The 21,931-nt window shown below is 44.8% G+C and overlaps 1 pseudogene; it reads right to left on the bottom strand.

Annotated features, from left to right (window-relative positions):
• Positions 1-482: 482 nt before the first annotated feature.
• On the bottom strand, positions 483-21,101 carry LOC133765370 (Y-box-binding protein 1-like; annotated as a pseudogene).
• Positions 21,102-21,931: the final 830 nt, after the last annotated feature.

The following is a 21,931-nucleotide window of genomic DNA, read 5'->3' as shown; positions in this document are numbered from 1 at the left end:
GCAATAGATGATTTTTTTTTGGTGCTTCTAAATAATCCTTTTGGTTATCTTTTAACTTCCTTCAGGATACTTCTTCTTCTTTTTTAATTTAAGACCTTTATTAGCAGGTGCTTGCAGTTTGTTGACTTTTTTGAAAAAATCAAGTTGTAAACTTTTATTACAAATTAAAAATGAAGTTCTTAAAAATCTCAACTTGACCAGATATGAAACAATTTAAAAACCTTTAAAGGTGTATTGAGAAAAACCAGGCTTTTTAAAAAAACACGTTTGTCATTACCAAAAAGAGACATCTTTAGGTAAAAATAATAAAAGCCCCATGCTGCGTAGATAATGCAGATAGTTCTAGTAATCTGGTCCACGGGCAAAAAGCAAGCACCTAAGGTCTTCAGCTCCAATCTTTTGTTCATTCCTGATTGCTGGAATTTCATATTCACTTCTTATGGATGACTAAAGCGGTGGTGGTGGCGATGTTAAGCCGGCATTTACTCAGCCCTGCCCTGCTCAGCCTCTGGAGTGGATGAATTCTCAGCTGGTGATCGGCTGCTTTTGTCTCTTTGCCATCATATAGTTTAGGGTTACCTGGGCATCTGTGTCGGTAGTTGAAGTTGTGGTGGTACCGACGCTGAGGGGGCTGCTGGCCCTGGGTCTCATCTCCTTGGTTTTCCTTATCTTCTTCATTGCCGTCCTCTCCAGGCTGTCTTTGGCGAGGAGGACCTCTGCGGAATCGTGGTCTATAACCCCGGTACACATTCTGTCTCACTGGTCTGCCTTGTTCTCCTGCTCCCTGGCTGTTAGCACCTTCCATCACTTCTTCCTGCATAGGAGGGTTGGAATACTGTGGTCGACACCCATAGGGTCTCTGCATGTAGTACGGTGGGACCTTTGCCTGCGGTAGGGCTGGCGTTGTTGGGCCTGGACTTTGGGTGCGCTCTTTGAGCCCTCCTTCTTTTCCCCACTCTCACTGTTCTGGTCATTCTGCTGGTCATTGCGTGGAGGACCCCTACGACGTGGGTAGCGTCTATAATGGTTACAGTCTGCTGCATATTTACTGCCTTGCACTGGAACTCCACCAGGGCCTGTCACATTTGCTGCCTCTGCACCTTTTTCTCCTTCAACAACATCAAACTCCACAGTCTCTCCATCTCCTGCACTGCAAAGGTACTTCCTGGGGTTACTCTTCTTTATGGCAGTCTGGGGTACAAATACGTCTTCCTTGGTGTCATTCCTGTTGATGAAACTATATCCATTCCTTACATTGAACCATTTTACTGTTCCCAAAATCTTAGTTGCGATGATCTTCTTGTCCCCACCGGCGAGCGCCGCCGATGTGAGGCCGCCCGGGCCACCGCTCCCTGCGCCACTGCCCGTGGTGCCGGGCTTGGTTTCAGCGGCGCTGAGGGCAGGGGCGGCGGGCGGCTGCTGGGTCTCGGCCTCACTGCTCACGGTTGCGGTGTGATGGTGACCGGGGCCGGCTGCGGCAGCTGCGGCTCCTCCTGGGGTGTGATGGTAACTAGGGCGGCGGCAGCGGTGGGGCTGCTCAGGGCGTCTTCAGGATACTTCTTCCAACCCCAAACACTTGTCTCCATCAAAACCTGCTCTCTTTCTTTAAGATTTATTTATTATTATTTATTTGAAAGGCAGAGCTACAGAGAGGCAGAGACAGAGGGAGGTCTTCCATCCGCTGGTTCACTCCTCAGATGGCTGCAATGATTGGAGCTGTGCTACCCAAAGCCAGGAACCAGGAGCCTCCTCTGGGTCTCCCACATGGGTGCAGGGGCAAGGACTTGAGCCATCCTCTACTGCTTTCCCAGGCCATGGCAGAGAACTGGATCAGAAGTGGAGCATCTGGGACTCAAACCAGTGCCCACGTGGGATGCCGGCACTGCAGGTGGCGGCTTTACCTGCTACACCACAGCGCCAGCCCCCCAAAACCTGCTTTCTGTAAAGTCAGTGTGGGTGTGTGTATTGGAGCGCACTGGGTTTTCTGTAGCTAAGCCTGACTGGAGGACTTTCAGACCCAGGTGAAATGGTGCAGGAGGCACTTTTCTGGCCAGTAGCCCTCTGTGGCTCCCAGCTGGGAGCCTGGAGGAGGCATCATGTACTTGTAAGTGTGGGCTTTTGTCTTTTTCAAACTCTTTATAACCGTATTTGTTCCCAGGCCACACATCTTTAAGCTAAATCCACTCTGCTCCTTTGGACTTCTGCGTGAGTTGAGAGAGGCCCTAGGGATCCAACAGGTACGAACTTCTAGTTTCTAACCCCTGGAAGAGCACAGCAAGAGGAGACGTGAGGTTCAGGTCTCAGGAGTGGGGACTGCCAGTGTGTGGAAGCGCTCATCCTGTTGAAAGAGATTTTTTTTTACCGTTCTCGGCCTTTCTGTCCCTGTCAATCTGAAAAGCAGGTCTGGAAAGTTCCAAGGCTGCCAAGATTGATTGATTCCAATCTGCAGTCCCTTTCGGAGTTGGCTGTGTGGAAATTTTCTCTTCAGCCATAAGAAAGCTGCTTTATAGTCAGAGCAGGTTGCACAGTTCCCTAAAGCAAAGAGCGGGCCAGCTCATCTGAGCTCTGAAGGGAAACCGTTCTTCTTCTTCCTGTTTTTTTCTGCAATAGCTTGGTCTTTAATAATCAGAGCTCGCTGGGGTTGTACAAGAACATGAGACTGTGTAGTGAGCACCACTGAGCTGTGATAATTGTCATGGCGGAAGAGCACAGATATATTTACCACGAAAGCCCAAGGCATCTACAAAGCCACGCCTCCTGCTTTTGTGCTTGGGCTGTGCAGCCTCTTAGGCGAGCGCCTTCGCTGGCGCGGGAGATGATTAATGAAGTTCGTGCGCTCACGTGAATGTGTGGGGGAGGCCGGAGACACGGTGTTTACAGAGTGTCTGTGCCGGTGTCGCCTGTCTTAGTTCACTTCTTGGATTGACCACTTCTTGTGTGAACCTTGAGCCGAGTATTCGCCTGCTAGTGCCTCCATTTTCCCTCCTGCATGATGAAGGCAATGATAGGATGCACCTTAAAGGGCTGTTGTGTTTTTAACTCACGTGGAACAGTGTCTGCCACGTATAAAGGTATTTCCAAAACGTCGTGAAAAAATGCATAGTATGAAAAACTAGGCATGGATTTCAGATTTTTTTTGTACCCAAATTTATCTTTTCTATATATGCTTAGCACATTTTAGCTCTATCATTCTCTTCTGTCCTGTTGTTCTTTTTTTTTTTTTTTTTTTTGGACAGGCAGAGTGGATAGTGAGAGAGAGAGACAGAGAGAAAGGTCTTCCTTCTGTTGGTTCACCCTCCAATGGCCACTGTGGCCGGCGCACTGCACTGATCCGAAGCCAGGAGCCAGGTGCTTCTCCTGGTCTCCCATGCGGGTGCAGGGCCCAAGCACTTGGGCCATCCTCCACTGCCTTCCCGGGCCATAGCAGAGAGCTGGCCTGGAAGAGGGGCAACTGGGATAGAATCCGGCGCCCCAACTGGGACTAGAACCCGGTGTGCCGGCGCCGCAAGGCAGAGGATTAGCCTGTTAAGCCATGGTGCCGGCCTGTCCTGTTGTTCTAACCTGACACTCTTTTCCATTTCTTCTTTTCGGATTTATTTCTCATCATTTATTTAGCCTTTGGACCTCCCAAGGGCCCACGAGCACCGAGAGTCCCGGTGTCGGTTCATGCTCCCTCCTGCAGTGGAAGTGAGGTGTCTTCTGTCCATGTGCCTGGGCTAGATCTTCCCTTCAGACCTTCACCCCCGGATGCTCATCCTCCCTCAGGGAAGGCGGCACCCCTGGCTGTTTTACGGCATTTCCTCGGGGCGGGGTGGGGGAGACTTGGTTGATTCGGGTGATGCTCTGGCTGTAGGCTGACACACTTGTCTGACTCCTTTTCTTCTTAGGGAAGTACCTGGGTTTTTGTTTAGGTTAGGGTTCCAACATTAGGCCATCACTAGTTGTTTACCAAAATTTCAGTCCTATTTAACAAAAGGAACCATGCACATAAGCAGTCTGTATGTAGATCCCCAGACTGCGTTTTGAAGATGTTCCAAGTCCTATTGCCCCAGAGAGCTACTTTTCAGGGGGAAAAAGAGCCCCTTCTGGGGTGTTTGTTTTAGATTGGGTACGTGAAAAATAGTAACTAGTTCCCCCGGCGCAGTTACTTTCGGTCTGAATGGATTAGTTAATTGCCCGCCTTCCTGCTGCTGGTTTTCAATTATAAAGAAGAAACATACCAGTTTTACAATTGAGAAATATGGAAGACACTGCCTCAGTAAGTAACACGAACACCACTACTAATAATGTATATTAATATCCCTGATAAGATACACCGTGAAGGGGGCCACATCTCTTTTTTAGTGTCATTGCCAAAAACAAGTAACCCCAGTCTAATCACAGACTTCGGCCAGATTCAGGTGGAGAGAATACAGAATCCAAACAACTGACTAGTACTCACTGAAGTGTGTAGGAGATAAAGATCAGGACACCGAGGGCTTGTCACAGATTGGAGGAGCTTAAGGAGCCACGTGGGATGCCGGAGGTGGATCCTAGAGAAGAATCTTTAGGGGAAAAGCTGGTGAAATTTTATTAAGACCTATAGTTTATAGGTAATGATATGGTAAATGTTAATTTTCTGGTTTTGGTAATCACACTATATTTATGTAGGTTGTTAACATCAGGGAAAGCTGAGTGAAAGGAGTTTATGAACTGTGCATCAAAGTTTTGCAACTTTTATGTAAATTTTAAATTATTTCAAAATTAAATATAAAAAAAGAAAAATTGAATGCCATAGATAAATGGAAAAATGTTTAGTAAAGAGTTTAGAAGGTAAAGTTGGGGAAAGCTCTCAGAAAGTAGAGAGAAAAGACAAAAAATAGAAAACACAAAGCAAAATATAAGAATGTCAGAATATCACTCCAGGGGGTACAACATTAAAATCACAGGAAATTCACAGAGAAAAAGGAGGAATGGGAGATTAGAAACTTACCAAAAAAATAATTGAAGAAAATTTCACAGAACTGGAGGACATGAGGTTCCCTATTAAAAGGCACATTGGGCATTCAGTACAATAGAAGCCAAAGAGCCCGTACTGGTGTAACACTGTAACTTTGGGATAAAGAGAAGACACGTAAAGCTTTCAGAGAAAAGGGAGCAGCAAAACAGGTTACAGACCCAAATTTGAGAATCAAAACAGCGTCAGACTTCAACAGCACTGTTGGAACACAGGAATGTGGGAGAGAAACAGGAAGAATACAGCAAGAATTTTGAAGATGTTGCTCCATTTTCTGAGGGAAGTCATTTCTTTTTTTAAAGATTTTATTTATTTGAGAGATAGAGTTACAGATAGAGAGAGGGAGAGACAGAGAGAAAGGTCTTTCATCCACTGATTTACTCCCCAAATGCCCGCAATGGCTGGAGCTGGCCCTAACCCAAGCCAGGAGCCAGGAGCTTCTTCCAGGTCTCCCACACAGATGTAGAGGCCCAAGCACTAGAGCCATGTTGTGCTGCTTTTCCAGTTCATATCAGTGAGCTGGATTGGAAGAGGAGCAGCCAGGACTAGAACCAGCACCCATATGGGAAGTTGGTACCACAGGTAGAGACTTAGCCCACTATGCCATAGCACACCTGAATTGTATCTTTTTTTTTTTTTAAGATTTATTTATGTGAAAGTCAGAGTTACATAGAGAGAGGAGAGGCAGAGAGAGAGAGAGAGAGAGAGAGAGAGAGAGAGAGAGAGAGAGAAATGTCTTCCACCTGATGGTTCACTCCCCAACTGGCTGCAACGGCTGGAACTGCGCCAAACAGGAGCTGCACAGGAGCCAGGAGCTTCTTCCAGGTCTCCCACGTGGTGCAGGGGCCCAAGGACCTGGGCCATCTTCTATTGCCTTTCTAGGCCATAGCAGAGAGATGGATCAGAAGTGGAGCAGCCAGGACTTGAACCGACGCCCATATGGGATGTTGGTGCTTCAGGCCTGGGCATTAACCCGCTGTGCCACAGCGCCGGCCCCCTTGTGTCTTTTTTTTTTTTAAGATATATTTATTTATTTGAAAGTCAGAGTTACACACAGAGAGAAGGAGAGACAGAGAGAGAGAGAGAGAGAGGTCTTACATCCACTGGTTTACTCCCCAGTTGGCCACAACAGCCAGAACCGTGCTGATCTGAAGCCAGGAGCCAGGAGCATCCTCCAGGTCTTCCCATGTGGGTGCAGGGGCCCAAGGACTTGGGCCATCTTCTACTGCTTTCCCAGGCCACAGCAGAGAGCTGGATTGAAATAGAGCAGCCAGGACTTAAACCGGTGCCCACATGGGATGACGGCTCTGCAGGCTGTGGCTTTACCCGCTACACCACAGTGCTGGCCCCCTGAATTGTACCTTTAAGCAGACAGTATGAGGTTAGAATAAATACATTTTCAATCATTCAGGACTTCAGAAAATTTACTTTACAGGAAGTTACTAGGACATAGGCTTCATCAAAGTAAGGATATCAAAAGAAAAACAAGGAAGCTAGGAAACGTAGATTTCATACACAAGTGTGGGAGAAGGCATCTCTAGGGTGATGAAGAAGGCAGTCTCAAGAGGATGCCCTGCGGTTGGCGCAAGGGCGCAGTTGGCCAATTTTGAGCAGGTCAGGAGTCTTCAGGGTCATTTCTCCAAGAAGATGAAATTGACAGAATTCGTGGTTTCACTTAAGAGATTTAAACAATTTGTGGATGGATAATTTTGAAAATAATTGATGTTAAATTCATAAACTGAAACAATGAGCCACATTAGAGTGGGGTTGGACTGGAGGTGTTCAAGAAAAGACAAATAATCATTATTACACTGCATGGCTCAGCTATAAATGACACTGATGTAGCGACAGTGCAAAGCTGACCATGGGCCCACACAAAGTGATAACACAGTTAGTGGGAGGAAGGAAGGTATGGCAGTGTGTGTGGCCTAGGTAGGAGGTAGCTTCCATAGTGGGAAGCCAAAAGATAAATCTTGGCAAGTCAAAAAAAAAATCAAGAGTGGCAATACAGTATTGCATTTAAAGACGTGGCAGTCAGTGCCAAGAGGAACAGCTGAAAGATCTGACTGTAGTGGCCTCTGGGAAGTGACAAAACAGGGATGCGGCTTTGGGTAATGAGCCACATGAACCTGCTTGATTCCTTACACTGGGTGGATGTATAACTTAGGTGTTAGAGGAAACATAACATAAAAAATGAAGGACGTAAATAAAAGTAAAAGCTCCCAAAGTGTGCATTATTTGACAAATTTAAAGGATGTAACTCGCCCCAGGAAGACAGTTACCTCTGATCCCTGCGTGGTAATCCTAAGCAGAGAGAAAAGTGTGATAAAAGGGGCTGGAAGGAGTTAGAGTTGGAGGAAGTGGGACTCTGGGTGGATGCCCGTTCTCAAACCTTCGCAAAAACATTTTGTTGCCTTTTGGGTAAAAGACACTCATGGGCTAAAATAGAAATTGCTCCTAGATCACGGAGCTTGAAATCGTCGTGTTTAATACCGTCCTTTAATATTTCTCAACCCCGTTTCTTCTGGCTAGGCTGCGCTAGGCATTGTGCTTATTTGTATGGGGTTATTGCTTTTTTTTTTAAAGGTTAGTTTCAATTTTAGCAATTAAGCTCTATTAATTTTTGGTTTAAAAATGTAGTCACTTTGAGTCAAAGTGTTACATCTAAGACCAAAAAAAAAAAAATCAAAAAACCAAAAAAGGAAAAGTTATCCCAAATAGACTCAAGTTGACCTATTTGTCTATCTTTTCAAGAGTCTGGTTGTAATGTTAAACCTCTGCATTGAAGTAAATGTGAGCTCAATGTGGACTTTGCTTTTAGTAGTCTCATTCAATTAGCTCAGTCACTGTGTTAAGAAAAATTTTATTTCTAGGATGTATTATTGTAAATTTTTGTCTATCTTTTATCTGACAAATTTATTGTATTCTAGTATATGCTGATGAATAAAAACATCAGTTGTCTTTGACTGTTAATGTTTTTGAAGTGCTAAAATGGAAGTCTGAAAAGAAAAATATTTAGCCTTTCAGTATATATCAGAAGACACAAATTAAATAGATTATAATTGGCTTTTGGGTATCCAAACTATAAACTTTCATAAATAGATGTTTTCTCAATTGTTTTTCTTTTAAAGTAACTCTGTGTAGCATTGTTTCTTTTTTTTCCATTTTCTTTTTGATTACATTATTTGTTTTTTTGACCATAATTGTACATATTTATGGGGTACAAGGTAATATTTCGATACATGTATAGATTTTAATGATTAAATTAGTACAATTAGCATCCATTGCTTCTTATATTTAAGATTTCTTTGTAGTGTGAACATTCAAAAGTATTTCTTTTAGCTATTTAGAAAAATATAGTATGTTATTGTTAGCAATTATTACCCTACTATGCAATAGAACAGCAGGATTATTTATTTATATATTTATTTACTTATTTTGACAGGCAGAGTTAGACAGTGAGAGAGAGAGACAGAGAGAAAGGTCTTCCTTCTGTTGGTTCACCCCTCAAATGGCTGCTACGGCCAGCACACTGCGCTGATCCAAAGCCAGGAGCCAGGTGCTTCCTCCTGGTCTCCCATGCGGGTGCAGGGGCCCAGGCACTTGGGCCATGCTCCACTGCACTCCCGGGCCACAGCAGAGAGCTGGCCTGGAAGAGGGGCAACCGGTACAGAATCTGGTGCCCCAACCGGAACTAGAACCCAGTGTACTAGCACTGCAGGTGGAGGATTAGCCTAGTGAGCCGTGGCGTTGACCAGGATTATTTTTATAATAAGGAAAAAAATACTTTTTAATTCAATAAAAGTAAACCTTTCTGAGGTTTAATTTATATTTATTTTTTGAGAAAATTAATTAACTTTGAAGATCCCAAGAATGATGTCTTTTGTAAACATGTAGATGTAACTATAGCTTATGAGACATAAGAATATCCTTCACTTAGTACAGTAAAATGAAGTAAATCTTTGAGAATATGTTTTACTATTAACTCTCATAATCCAACTCTCTGAGGACAGAGGTCCTGCATGGGAAGTTAGTTCACAGTGACTCCTGTTGTTAATTTAACAATCAACACTCTTATGTATGACATCAGTGATCACCCAAGGCTCTTGACATGAACTGCCTAGGTTATGGAAGCCTTTTGAATCCACAGACTCCTTCCATATTTAGAAAAGGCCAGAAGCAAAATGGAAGTTCTCCCTTTAGAGAAAAGTACATCCTTCTTTGATGACCACTTCTTTTCACTGGGGTCTCACTCACTGAGGTTCTTCATGTAGGATACTTTTTGCTACAGTGTCTTGGCTTTCCATGCCTGAAATGCCCTCATGGGCTTTTCAGCCAGAAAGACTTAAGGGCTGATTCTGAGGTCAGAGCGCTACTTAAAACAATTGCCATTCTGTGAGTCTGCTGCATGGGCTGCTTCCCATGTTGGAGCATTTATTCCTTTTTAATTCTATCTATTATTATTACTTAGTCCTATTTATATGGTCACTTTAACACTTAATCCTATCTATATGATCACTTTAACACTGAATCCTATCAATATGTTTCTAACCGTAGGGTATGACTCAGATGCATAAAAATCAATATAATCAGATACTGCCATTATTAAAAGACTGCAGTAGTGTAAAATAGAACAGAGGATGTCAGAGTGCATCCTATTCAGATTGGGCATGTATTTTCTACCACACTCGTTCAATTGATACAGTTATATTTATATGCAGTGTACATATACTGTGCTACATTGTAAAATGTTTGTTTCCTGTACATTATAATCAAAATGCTTTGAAAGCCATTGTTATGAGAATCATTGATTTTCTGAGTATTATCACAAGCAGTTTGGAGGCTGTGTGGGGAAATTAGAATAGAGGAGATAAATCATGTAACTTTATAGTACAGGAAGAAAGCTGTGCCAGTGAAGTGCTGGGGAAGGTCAGAGCAACTTGAATTTTACCGTTCTGATAGGAGTAAGGGATTGGGGGTGGAGAGGCGACAGGGCAGTAAGGGGAGTGGCATTTGAGCTGAGACAGAGGATGTCTTTTTTTGGTCTGTCCCTATGGGGTTCTGGGCATAGTTCAGACTGGTGCTAAAGTGAGCATGCCCATATCATAACCCTGAGTTACCTCACAGCCCAATCACTGTAGAATTATAGAATATTAACAGTACCTTTATTTCACTCTGAACCTATGAATTTTGCCTCTTTTAGAAATGACAGCGGAGAGGGTGTTGTGGTGCAGCAGGTTAAGCTGCCCCCTGGGACACCCACATCCCAAATCCAAGTGCCTGGACTCACGTCCTGGCTCTGCTCCTGACTCCAGCTTCCTGCCGATGCGCATCCTGACAGGCAGCAGATGACGGCTCAGGTGCTTGGGTCCCTGCCTGCTATGTGGGGTGGAGTCCAGGCTCCTGGCTTCAGCCTGGCCATCCCTGACTGTTGCAAGTATTTGGGAAGTGAGCCAGCAGATGGAAGATTGATCTCTCTTTCTCTCTTCCTTTCTCTCTCTCTCTCTCTCTCTCTCTCTCTCTCTCTCTCTCTCTCTCTCTCTCTGTTGCTCTGCCTTTCAAATAACAAAAATGATTACGTTTTCTAAATCCAAGAATATCAGGGAGACTTTTGGCAAATTGTCTTTACCCTCTCAGTTTCCTCTTTGTAAATGGAGAAAATTCTTTCCCCTGTTTTACTAGAAAACTATGATCACACTTGTATATGTGCTCTGGAAGAAAAAGAAAAGCTATCATAGAAAAATGATTGGTATTGCTAATAAAATTTTAAAGCACCGTGGTCAAAATCAGAAGCTATATTTTGCATGTTTTAATGGACTCAGTCATTCATTCAGAACCTATGTTGTCCTCTGGACATATTTATCAAAATAATTTGATTCTAAGTAGTACAAAATAGAAAGCTTGTGATCTATATGATTTATGTTTAAGCTTCATTGTAAATTTGATGGGAAATGCATCACAGTTATGATTTTTTTTTTGCACCAGTGAACAATAAAAGTTGCTATTAACAAAAAAAAAAAAAATAGGAAATTCATTTAGAAGTCCAGTGCTGGAAGGTGCTTCAGAGCTCATGTGCTCCAGCCTCACCTAATTTATGAGGGTAAAAATTGAGATTCAAAGAGGTTACATGAAACATAAGCCAGGAACCCAACCTGGGGCATCAGTTTCCCATCCTGTTGCCGTTGTTCACCAGCCCTAGCTAGTAATTTTCAGAGGGATGAAGAGGTGAAAACCAGGAGAATGCCATTTCAGGATATTCCTGAAAGCAAAATGATTCACACCTTGCAAATTATTTCATGTCAATGTACCTGGAGCTACCAGTGCTAATAGTTGCACTGCTCTGGCCACCCGGTCGGCCTTCTGTGGTTTACAGACCTGGGTGCTGTAGTCATTAGAATTCCGAGGTTACTGCTGAGGATACGGTGACCCATTTTCAGAATCAAAAAGATCAGCTAGTGTGTCTCCTTGCCAGTCAGTGTTAGGTGTTCGCTGCTCCTTCTTTTCCCCTGCCTGCACTCTTAAATAATTGCTGGAATGAGCAGGCTTGGTGACCTTCTCTGTGCCGTGGGAGCTGGTGATAAGTTGTACCAGCCCCAATCTGTAAGCGATTATACATTTTCTTTCTTATATCTGTAGTGGATTTATTTTATCCAGTTCTGGGAGTGGCCCAGCTCTCTGACTTAGAAAAGGTGGCACTGGCATTCTGGTTTCATAACAGCATAGGGGAAGAGGAGGTTTTGTAAGAAAAAAGAAATGGAACAAATGTTATCTAGAGCCTAGCCACAACAGAATAGAGCCTCTGCACCCTCACTGGGCACTGTTGCCTTCCTTCTGTGGGCTAGGCATTGTCATCTCTGTTTTACTGGTTCGGTCACAGAGCTGTGATTCAATCCAAGGTCCTCGCGGTCCCCCTCTGGACTGCCCCACGGTGATCAGAAGGGGCGTTATAAAGGGATCTGTGCCTGGCAGCAGGTTTCTTAAAGGGGCGCTTGTTCACAGGCATTGGTGCAGTAATTTCGATGAAACCTGTGCCCTGCTGTTTAAGCTTCCTTGTTATAAGTAAGCTGTTTAAAAATGTGTGCCATAGCATATCTTCTTTTTGTTTTTCATCCAAGCGACTGAATTGCTGTTTTTAAAATTGCACTTTTCATAGTGAACCTCTGTGGCAAGTGGAATAAGCCAGTCACATAAAGACAAAATACTGTGTGAGCGTCCTTACACAGGGCAGTCAGTCAATCAAGACAGGCAGCAGAGTGGTGGTGCCAGAGGCTGAGGGGAGGGGACGTGGGGAGGCATTGTTTAATGGGTAAAGCCTCAGTGTGCAAAAACGACAAGAGCTTCGGCGATGGATGGCGGTGATGGCTGCACATCTTTCTGGAAGTTTTCAGACACCCTCCTGTGTATGCTAAATCATCTCTAGATTACTCGTAATACCCAATAGAGTATAAATGTCAGGCAACTTGTGATTCTACTGTTACTTAGGGAGTAATGATAAGAAGAAAGGTCTGCATCTCCTCAGCACAGACACACCCTCCCATCAGAAGCCCGACTAGGTTTTGGATCTGAGACTGGTTGAATCCAAGGGTGTGGAACTGTCACGTGGATAAGGTAAGGAGGGCCAACCAAGCACTTGAGAATGGTTGACATGGCTAGATATTTTTTTAAAAAAAGATTTATTTTTATTTGAAAGTTAGAGAGAAGGAGAGACAGAGAAAGACATCTTCTCTCTGCTGGTTCATTCCCCACATGGCTACAACAGCCAGGGCCAGGGCAGGCCGAAGCCAGGAGCAGAGCCAGGAGCTTCTTCCAGGTGTTCCATGTGAGTGGCAGGGGCCCAGACACTTGGACCATCTTCTGCTGTTTTTCCCAGGCCATTTGCAGGGAGATGGATTGGAAGATGAGCAGCTTGGACACTAACCATATGGGATGCTGGTGTTATAGGCAGTGGCTTTACCCACTACGCCACAATGCTGGCCCCATGGTTAGATTTTATGGATATTTTAACACAATAAAATTTTTGAGAAATTGTTTATCCATAAAGCCAATACTTTGTAAATATTGAAACTACTAAAACAAAGCCTTTCTTCTATATGATTTGTTTCTGTTCAAATGACAGACATTCATCATTAATGTCCTGGGTACATGTGTAAAACCTTTGAGATAAGATACGTTAATCATAGGCTAATCATCTGCTGAATGGGAAGGGTTCTCAAAGATCATCTGTCCCATTCCCCTTATTTTGTACAATCCCAGTGATCCAGTTCCCTGTTCTACATTCTTCTAAAATCATTCATTCATTCATTCATTCACTTAGGAACACTTAATGGGTACTTTGTCATGCTAAGTACTGGACTGGATCCAGAAGACACAATCTTAGCCAGGAGCCAGGAGCTTCTTTTGGGTCTCCAAAGCAGGTGCAGGGCTCCAAGCACCTGGACCATCCTCCACTGCTTTCCCAGGCCATTAGCAGAGAGTTGGATTGGAAGTGGAGCAGCCACGACTTGAACCGGCGCCCATATGGGATGCTGGCACTGCATATGGCGGCTTTACCTGCTGCATCACAGCACTGGCCCTGAAGACACAATCTTTGACCTCATGGTATCTGCAAGTCAGCAGGAGGGAACAGACTTTCATACTACCAACTATAATAAAGTTTAATAAGTGAGGCAATAGAGACCTAAATTGTAGGAGTTTTGAAGACACCTTGTTAATACTGTAGAAACATTTTCATTCTTTGTTATAGCGGATAGTTAGGAAATAAGGTATTCTTTGATTTGGGTCATGGATACTTGGAATATTTGAAGTAGGAAAAGCCAGAGTAGGGGGCCGGCGCCATGGCTCACTTGGTTAATCCTCTGCCTGCGACGCCAGCATCCTATATGGATGCCAGGTTCTAGTACCAGTTGCTCCTCTTCCAGTCCAGCTCTCTGCTGTGGCCCAGGAAGGCAGTGGAGGATGGCCCAAGTGCTTGGGCCCCTGCACCCACATGGGAGACCAGGAGAAGCACCTGGCTCCTGGCTTCAGATCAGTGTAGCTCTGGCTGTAGTGGCCATTTGGGGGGTGAACCAACGGAAGGAAGACCTTTCTGTCTCTTTCTCTCTCACTGTTCTACTTTATCTGTTAAAAAAAAAAAAAAAAGGGCAGGGCAGACATTCTCTATACCATTCAGAGTGCCTGGGTATAAGTCATGGCTCTACTTGCATTCCAGCTTCCTGCTGGAGACAGTACTTAGGGCCTTGCCACCCATGTGGGAGACCTGTTGATTGAGTTCCTGGCTCCTGGCTTTGGCTTGGACCAGCATTGGTTGATGGCAAGCATTTGGGGAGTGAACCAGCAGATGCAAGCTCATTCTGTTCATCTCCCCATCTCTCAAATAAATAAATGAATGATTAAACAATAAACAATTTTAGGGGTGGGTATTTGGCCTAGTGAAGAAGATGCTGGTAGGGATACCTGTGTCCCACACCACAGTGCCTGGGTTTGATTCCCAATTCCAGCTACTGGTAACGCAGATGCTGGGAGGCAGCATGTGTTGGCTCCAGTAGTGGGGCCCTACCACTCGCATGGGAGACCTGAATGAGTCCCCAGATCCCAGTTCTGGCCTGGCCCAGTGCTGTATGTTACAGGCATTTAGGAAGTAAACCAGTGATGGGACCTCTGTTCATCTGTTACCCTTCTCTGCCTTGAATCGAAAGGGGCACTGAAATATAAACAAAGTAGGAAAAGGACCAGAGGCAGAGAGCTGTTACTTTACGACATGACTACAATAATGTCTCAATCAAGGTCTTCTTTAGGGTGCCAATTGTATGTACGTAATCAGAGAAAGTGCTCTGTAGTATACAGTGATTTATATTTTACTCATGTCAATAAAAAACTCCTTATATGGACCATCCATCAAGATGGAAATAGATTTTAAAACATAGAACAGCACAGGCAGTTTGTCTTAAGTTCTTGCCCCATGGCCAGATTGTAGTGAGTTTTCTCGAGGCCTCATCGTTATCATCAGCATAGAAGCTAATATTTAATGAGTGTTTTCTTTGTGCCAGGCACTGTACGAAACAATGTATAGGCATCGCGTCATCTAATTCTTTTAAGAACAATGTAGCCGTTACTATGATATCCCTATTATGCAGATAAGTTTAACTGAGGCCCAGAGAGGTTATTTAACCTGCCCACGATCACCTAGCCCTTGGTGATGGGACTGTCTCCAGAGCCCACTACTCTGGACAAACAAAGTGGAATTGGGAGTTCAAGTAAGCTTTTACTTTTTATTCTGAGGACGAAATAAACATGTGGGGAATAATAGGAAAGTCCATGCAGTTGGATAGCAGTCCCAGTCCTCTCTGTTCCCCTTACAGCTCTGTCCCTAGCAGATCTTGTCCATCCCTGTTCCTGTCATTTCCACGTCTCACTAGTCCCTCCTGGATCTAGGCAACTCGTAATCACCATGTTTAAAGATAAACTGAGGGGACCGGTGCCCTGGCTCACTTGGTTAATCCTCTTCCTGTGGCACTGGCATCCCATATGGGCACCAGGTTCCAGTCCCAGTTGCTCCTCTTCCAGGCCAGCTCTCTGCTGTGGCCCGGGAGTGCAGTGGAGGATGGCTCAAGTGTGTTTGGGCCCTGCACCCACATGGGAGACCAGGAAGAAGCACCTGGCTCCTGGCTTTAGATCCACGCAGCACGCCGGCCGTGGCGGCCATTTTGGGGGTGAACCAACGGAAAGAAGACCTTTCTCTCTTTCTCACTTTCTATAACTCTACCTCTCAAATAATAATAATAATAATAATAATAATAATAATAATAATAATAGTAAAGATAAACTGAGGCTCTGTCTGTTCATGTCTGCTCCTTCTCCTCTCTTCTGTGATTTGTTGAAGGCGTCACTCTTCTGCTGTTCTCCAAAGCACAGGCTTGCACTGCTCTGCCCTTTTCCCACCATGTGATAGCTAACTTGGCTCCAATCTACATGTTCACTGCACCCAGTTACTGATCCACAGCGCTCTCATTGCAGGAATTTGTGATGAGGGTAATCAAATAGGTCTCATGAAGATAAAGCTAAGCCAAAGGACCAGACTATTTGGAGGTCAGAAAAAGTTGATGTCACACCAGCCTTCGCTGGGTACATATTGAATTCTGACATGCAGGCCATGATTCTGTGTTCATTTCAAAGTCATTGAGGATTGGCACTTACCTTGAACTCTGGCTTTTAGCTCCCGTAGTACTTTGTATATATCACTGAGCTCCCAACTGGTCATATCTTCAGAGTTATTTATTTATTTGTATTATTCATTCTGTTGAGTAGAGGAGACTCTGGTCCTATATGTCTTTGAAGACCAATCAACAAGAACAGTGCCATGTTCAGTGCAAACACTTACTAGTGTTTGCTGATTAGAGAAGTGATTCACACAATTTTGAAACTTAAAACATGTGAGACATCCATAGTTTAATTTTTGAGAATTTACTAAATTGTTCTTTACTAGTAAGGAGCGAGTCTAATAATTTCATAAAATCTTAGTCTTCTTTACCTCCATTCACACCATAAATCTGCACCTGAGAATGCACAATTTTTCTGCTTAACACATGCATGGCAGCTCATTACCCACTAGTCAAGCATCCTTTGAAGTCTGATGATGAAGCCCTGCTTGGGGCCAGCACTGCGGCATAGAAGGCTACGCAGTGTCCGCCTACAGTGTTGACATCCCGTATGGGTGCTAGTTAGAGTCATAGCTGCTCCACTTCCAATCCAGCTCCCTGCTAATGTGCCTGGGAAAGCAGCAGAAGATGGCCCAAGTGCTTGGGCCCCTGCACCAAGAGACCTGAAAGAAGCTCCCAGCTCCTGGCTTTGGCCTGGTCCAGCCTTGACCGTTGTGGCCATTCGGGGCGTGAACCAGCAGATGGAAGATCTCTCCACCTCTCCTCTCTCTCTCTGTAACTGTGCTTTTCAAATAAATAAATCATTTTTTTTAAATTGAGGCTTTGCTTGATGATTTCGTATCTGAACAGTCTTAAATCTGGTGTGAAAATATAACAGTGCCATAGCAACCGGCAGAATGTTACAGATACTTATATACGGACCAGGACTTCGTAGTGTCAACTCTAGAAATTATCAAATTGGATGTTTAAATTATTTATTTGTTTGAAAGGTGGAGTGTCAGAGAGAAAGAGAGAGACAGAGAGAGATTGTCCTTCTGCTGGTTCACCCCCTAAGTGCTTGCGATAGCTGAGGCTGGGCCAGCCTGAAGGCAGGAGCCAGAAACTCTGTCCTGGTCCCTGACGTGGGTGGCAGAGAACCAAGTGCTTTGCAGAAAGCTGGATCGGAAGCAGTGTGGCCGGGACTTGAACCAGCGCTGTGATAGGGGATATGGGCTCCCACGCAGTGACTTAGCCCTCTGTGCCACAATGCCTAACCCAAGCGGATTGCGTTTTGTTTTATATATGTTATTTTATTAACTGTGAAAGGCAGTTATCTGTTTGCTCGGAGATGCCCTGCCCTTTCAGAAACATGTATAATTTAATCGTATGATCCTGCAAAATAACATGGACTCTGTCAGTTCTTGCATTTCACAGCCAGAACACAGCACCAGTTGGCAATGCCAGTTCTGATACCTATCTCAAGGTCTTGGTGTTTTTCTTTTCTTTTTTAAAAGAAATTTACTTACTTATTTGAAAGGAAGAGTTAGAGAGAGAGAAGAGAGAGTAAGAGACAAAAAGGGGTCTTCCATTTGCCAGTTCACTTCCCAAATGGCTGCAATGGCCAGGGCTGGGCAAGGCCAAAGCCAAGAGCCAGGAATTTCTTCTGGATCTCCCATGTGGGTGCAGGGGCCCAAGCACTTGGGTCATATTCTGCTGCTTTCCCAGATGTATTAGCAGAGAGCTGGATCAGAAGTGGAGTAGCCAGGACTTGAACTAGCGCCCATATGGGATGCCAGCACTGTGGGCGGTGGCTTTACCTACTACGCCACAGTGCTGATTCCTTGTGTTTTTCAGTACTACTAAGTGATTAATTTCAGAACAGAAGGGTATCGAAGACAGTGGTGTGCCTCTAGTAGATTTAACTTGGACAGATGATTTCATAGCTGCTTCCTCTATACAACATCATTACACTAATAGTTATTTTAAAATATATCATTTATTTATTTAAGGTGGAGAGAGAGCGAGAGATCCCGTCTGTCTGCTGGTGTACTCCTCAAAGCCTGCAGAGGCTGGGCAGAGGCCAAAGCCAGGAGCCAGGAGCTCCATCCAGGTCTCCCCTGTGGAAGTCTGGAACCCAGGCATTTGATCTATTACTGCTGCTTCCTGGGTTCTTTGTTGTCGGGAAGCTGGAATTCAGAGCTGAGGCCAGGACTTGGACCCAATTACTCCAGTATGGGACATGGGGACCTTAATCAGGAGGCTAAATGTCCCTTCCAGTAATTATATTGTTACATGTTTAATTTTTTTTTTAACTTCAGAAACCTCTTGCTTATGGAATACAAACTTCATACATTTTATAAGTACAACTTTAGAAACATGGTGATTCTTCCCACCATACCTGCCCTCCCACCCACACTTCCACCCCTCTCTCATTCCCATTCTTGTTTTTTACTAAGATCTATTTTCAATTAGTTTTGTACACATACGATTAACTCTATGCGAAGTAAAGAGTTCTACAGGTAGTATGAAAAAAATTGTTCAACAGTCAAGACAATGGCTGTTCGGAGTCATGGCACCTCAAAGTGTCAGTTTCACTTCTATAGATTACTTTTTAGTTGCTCTATCAGTTATCACAGATCAAGGAGAACATATGGTATTTGTCCTTCTGGGACTGGCTTATTTCACTTAGTATGATGTTTTCCAGTTACATCCATTTTATTTTTTATTATTATTATTTTAACATCCATTTTATTGCAAACAACCAGATTTAGTTTTTTGTTTTGTTTTTATCCAGTCTTCAGTTCATGGGCATTTGGGTATCTTAGCTATTATAAATTGAGCTGCAGTAAACATGGAAACTTAGGGGTACAGATAACTCTTTCATATGCTGATTTCATTTCCCTTGGGTAAATTCCCAGGAACGGGATGGCTGGGTCATACGGTAGGTCTATATTCAGATTTCTGAGGTATCTCCATACTGTCTTCCACAGGGGCTTTACCAGGTTGCATTCCCACCAACAGTGGATTAGGGTACCTTTTCCACCACATCCCACCAGCATTTGTTATTTGTTGATTTCTGTATAAAAGCCACTCTGACTGGAGTGAGGTGATATCTCATTGTGGATTTGATTTGCATTTCCCTGATGGCTAGTGATCCTGAGCATTTTATCGTGTGTCTGATGGCCATTTGGATTTCCTCTTTTGAAAAATGTCTGTTTAAGTCTTTTGCCCATTTCTTTTTTCTTTTTAAAATTTATTTGACAGGTAGAGTTATAGACAGAGAGAGACAGAGAGAAAGGTCTTCCTTCCGTTGGTTCACTCCCCAAATGGCCGCCACAGCCAGCGCTGCGCCCATCCGAAGCCAGGAGCCAGGTGCTTCTTCCTGGTCTCCCATGTGGGTGCAGGGGCCCAAGCCCTTGAGCCATCCTCCACTGCCCTCCCGGGCCACAGCAGAGAGCGGGACTAGAAGAGGAGCAACCGGGACTAGAACCCGACACCCATATGGAATGCTGGCGTGAGCCATGGCCCCCAGGTCTTTTGTCTATTTCTTAATGAGCTGTTTGCTTTATTGTTGTTGAGTTTCTTCTTTAAAATGCCTTCTAATTCTGTCTTTCTATGCCTTCAGAAACTCCTAAGACTCATGTTGGGTCATTTGATAATAGCCCATAAATCTCCAACACTGTTTTTTAGTTTTCTCATTGTGTCCTCTTTTTTTTTTTTTTGATCTGACTGTGAATTTCCTGAAATTTGTCTTTTAACTTGGATATTCTTTCTTTTCTTTCACCAAGTCTGTTCTTAAGGTTTACCACCACATTTTTTTTTTTTTTGACAGGCAGAGTGGACAGTGAGAGACAGAGAGGAAGGTCTTCCTTTTGCCGTTGGTTCACCCTCCAATGGCCGCCGCGGTAGCGCGCTGCGGCCGGCGCACCGCGCTGTTCCGATGGCAGGAGCCAGGTGCTTCTCCTGGTCTCCCATGAGGTGCAGGGCCCAAGCACTTGGGCCATCCTCCACTGCACTCCCTGGCCACAGCAGAGAGCTGGCCTGGAAGAGGGGCAACCGGGACAGGATCGGTGCCCCGACCGGGACTAGAACCCGGTGTGCCGGCGCCGCAAGGCGGAGGATTAGCCTGTTGAGCCACGGCGCCGGCCACCACATTTTTTATTTGTTATATTGAATTCTCCATGTCCAATATTTTATTTTGATTTTTCTTTAAAATCTTAGTTTCATGGGAAAGATTTTCATTCGTGTCATGTATGGATTTCTTTAGTTCATGGATTTGCTTCTGATTGCTTATAAGTAATCCTATGATCATTTTTTTGAATTCTGTTCCTGGCATTTCTATTCCTTTTCAGGGCATGATGTTGTCTTCCTTATTCTTGTTTCTTGAATTGCTGTGTTTATTGGCATTTGTGGAGATACTTGTTGGCACCCCCCCCCCATCATGCTTTTATCTTTGGACTATGCCTCTGTGGCTTAGTGAAATGTCTACTCTTCCAATGAATATCTAGAGGTGTGTGCAAGGTGTGGTCAGGGAGCTCTGTTCACTGCTTCAGGGTGAGGGGAGTGTCCAAGGTGACACCCAAGTTGGGTGTGGTAACTTTTTTTTTTTTTTAATCAGAGGGGAGGTTTGTTCAGCTCTGTTCACATAGTCTCATGCTCACCTTCTCTCCTCCAATGCCTGGGCTCATGCTCACCTCCTCTCCTCCAATGCCTGGGCTCATGCTCACCTCTCCTCCAATGCCTGGGCTCATGCTCACCGCCTCTCCTCCAATGCCTGGGCTCATGCTCACCTCTCCTCCAATGCCTGGGCTCATGCTCACCGCCTCTCCTCCAATGCCTGGGCTCATGCTCACCGCCTCTCCTCCAATGCCTGGGCTCATGCTCACCTCCTCTCCTCCAATGCCTGGGCTGTAGCCCCCATGGGTGCAGTACTTGTCTGTGCTGCCACTAGAACCACACCAAGGAGCCATGCAGTCTTTGGTGGGGACATGGATCCTGCAGCAGTGACCCTCACCAGGGGACCAGGGAGCCCCAAGCGTGTGGAGCTGCCCGCAGTGACTGCCCAAAGACCCAGCCACACCCTGTGCCCTCACATGCAGCCACAGTATTTTCACAGTCCTAGCACATGAGGCTCCCACAGTCATGAGCACCCAGCCCCCTGTCAGTTCTCTTAGCCAGACTGAGGTGTGTCCCCTCTGCTGGTTGCTGGGCACATGGACATGAACTGGTGCATCTGTTATGTATGTCCAAAATGGCGCCCACCTGCTCTTGGCTAGTTACAGGACACTGGCGCTGGGTGGTCAGGGAGAAATGTGCCTCCTTGTTTTCCTCTCTGTGTTGGCAGGTACACTCCCCTACAAGGCTCCAAGCTGGACTCATGCCGGGTTCTTCCTGCAGCTTTATCTCCAGTGGCTTGGACCACTGCAGTCTGGTCTCACCTCCCTCCGAAGCTGGGCTGAGGCTCTCCACTGCTGGAGTCCTGAATTGTGCACATCCACACCCTCCATGCAGGTCCACTGTGTCCTCTAACTAGCACTGATTTTCCTTTGCAGTTTTTTTTTCCTCTTAACTATTCCCTGAGATTGCACTCACCACCACTTTTTAAAACTGTCTCCCCCTAGACTAAAGCAGTAAGCGCTCTCCCTATTCTACCTTCTTGGAAACTGTCCACACTTTAATTTTAAAACAAAAAAATTTGAGATTAAATTTCTGTTTTTTAAATTTTGCAGACAGAATTCCCATCTGTGGTTCACTCCCCCAAATGCCCCCAGTGGCTCCTGGCTGAAGCTGAGAACTGGAA

Source organism: Lepus europaeus, chromosome 8 (genome assembly GCF_033115175.1).
Source record: "Lepus europaeus isolate LE1 chromosome 8, mLepTim1.pri, whole genome shotgun sequence".
Taxonomy (NCBI): Eukaryota; Metazoa; Chordata; class Mammalia; order Lagomorpha; family Leporidae; genus Lepus; species Lepus europaeus.
The sequence above is the reverse complement of the archived record's forward strand: the minus strand, read 5'-3'. Positions and strand labels throughout refer to the sequence as shown.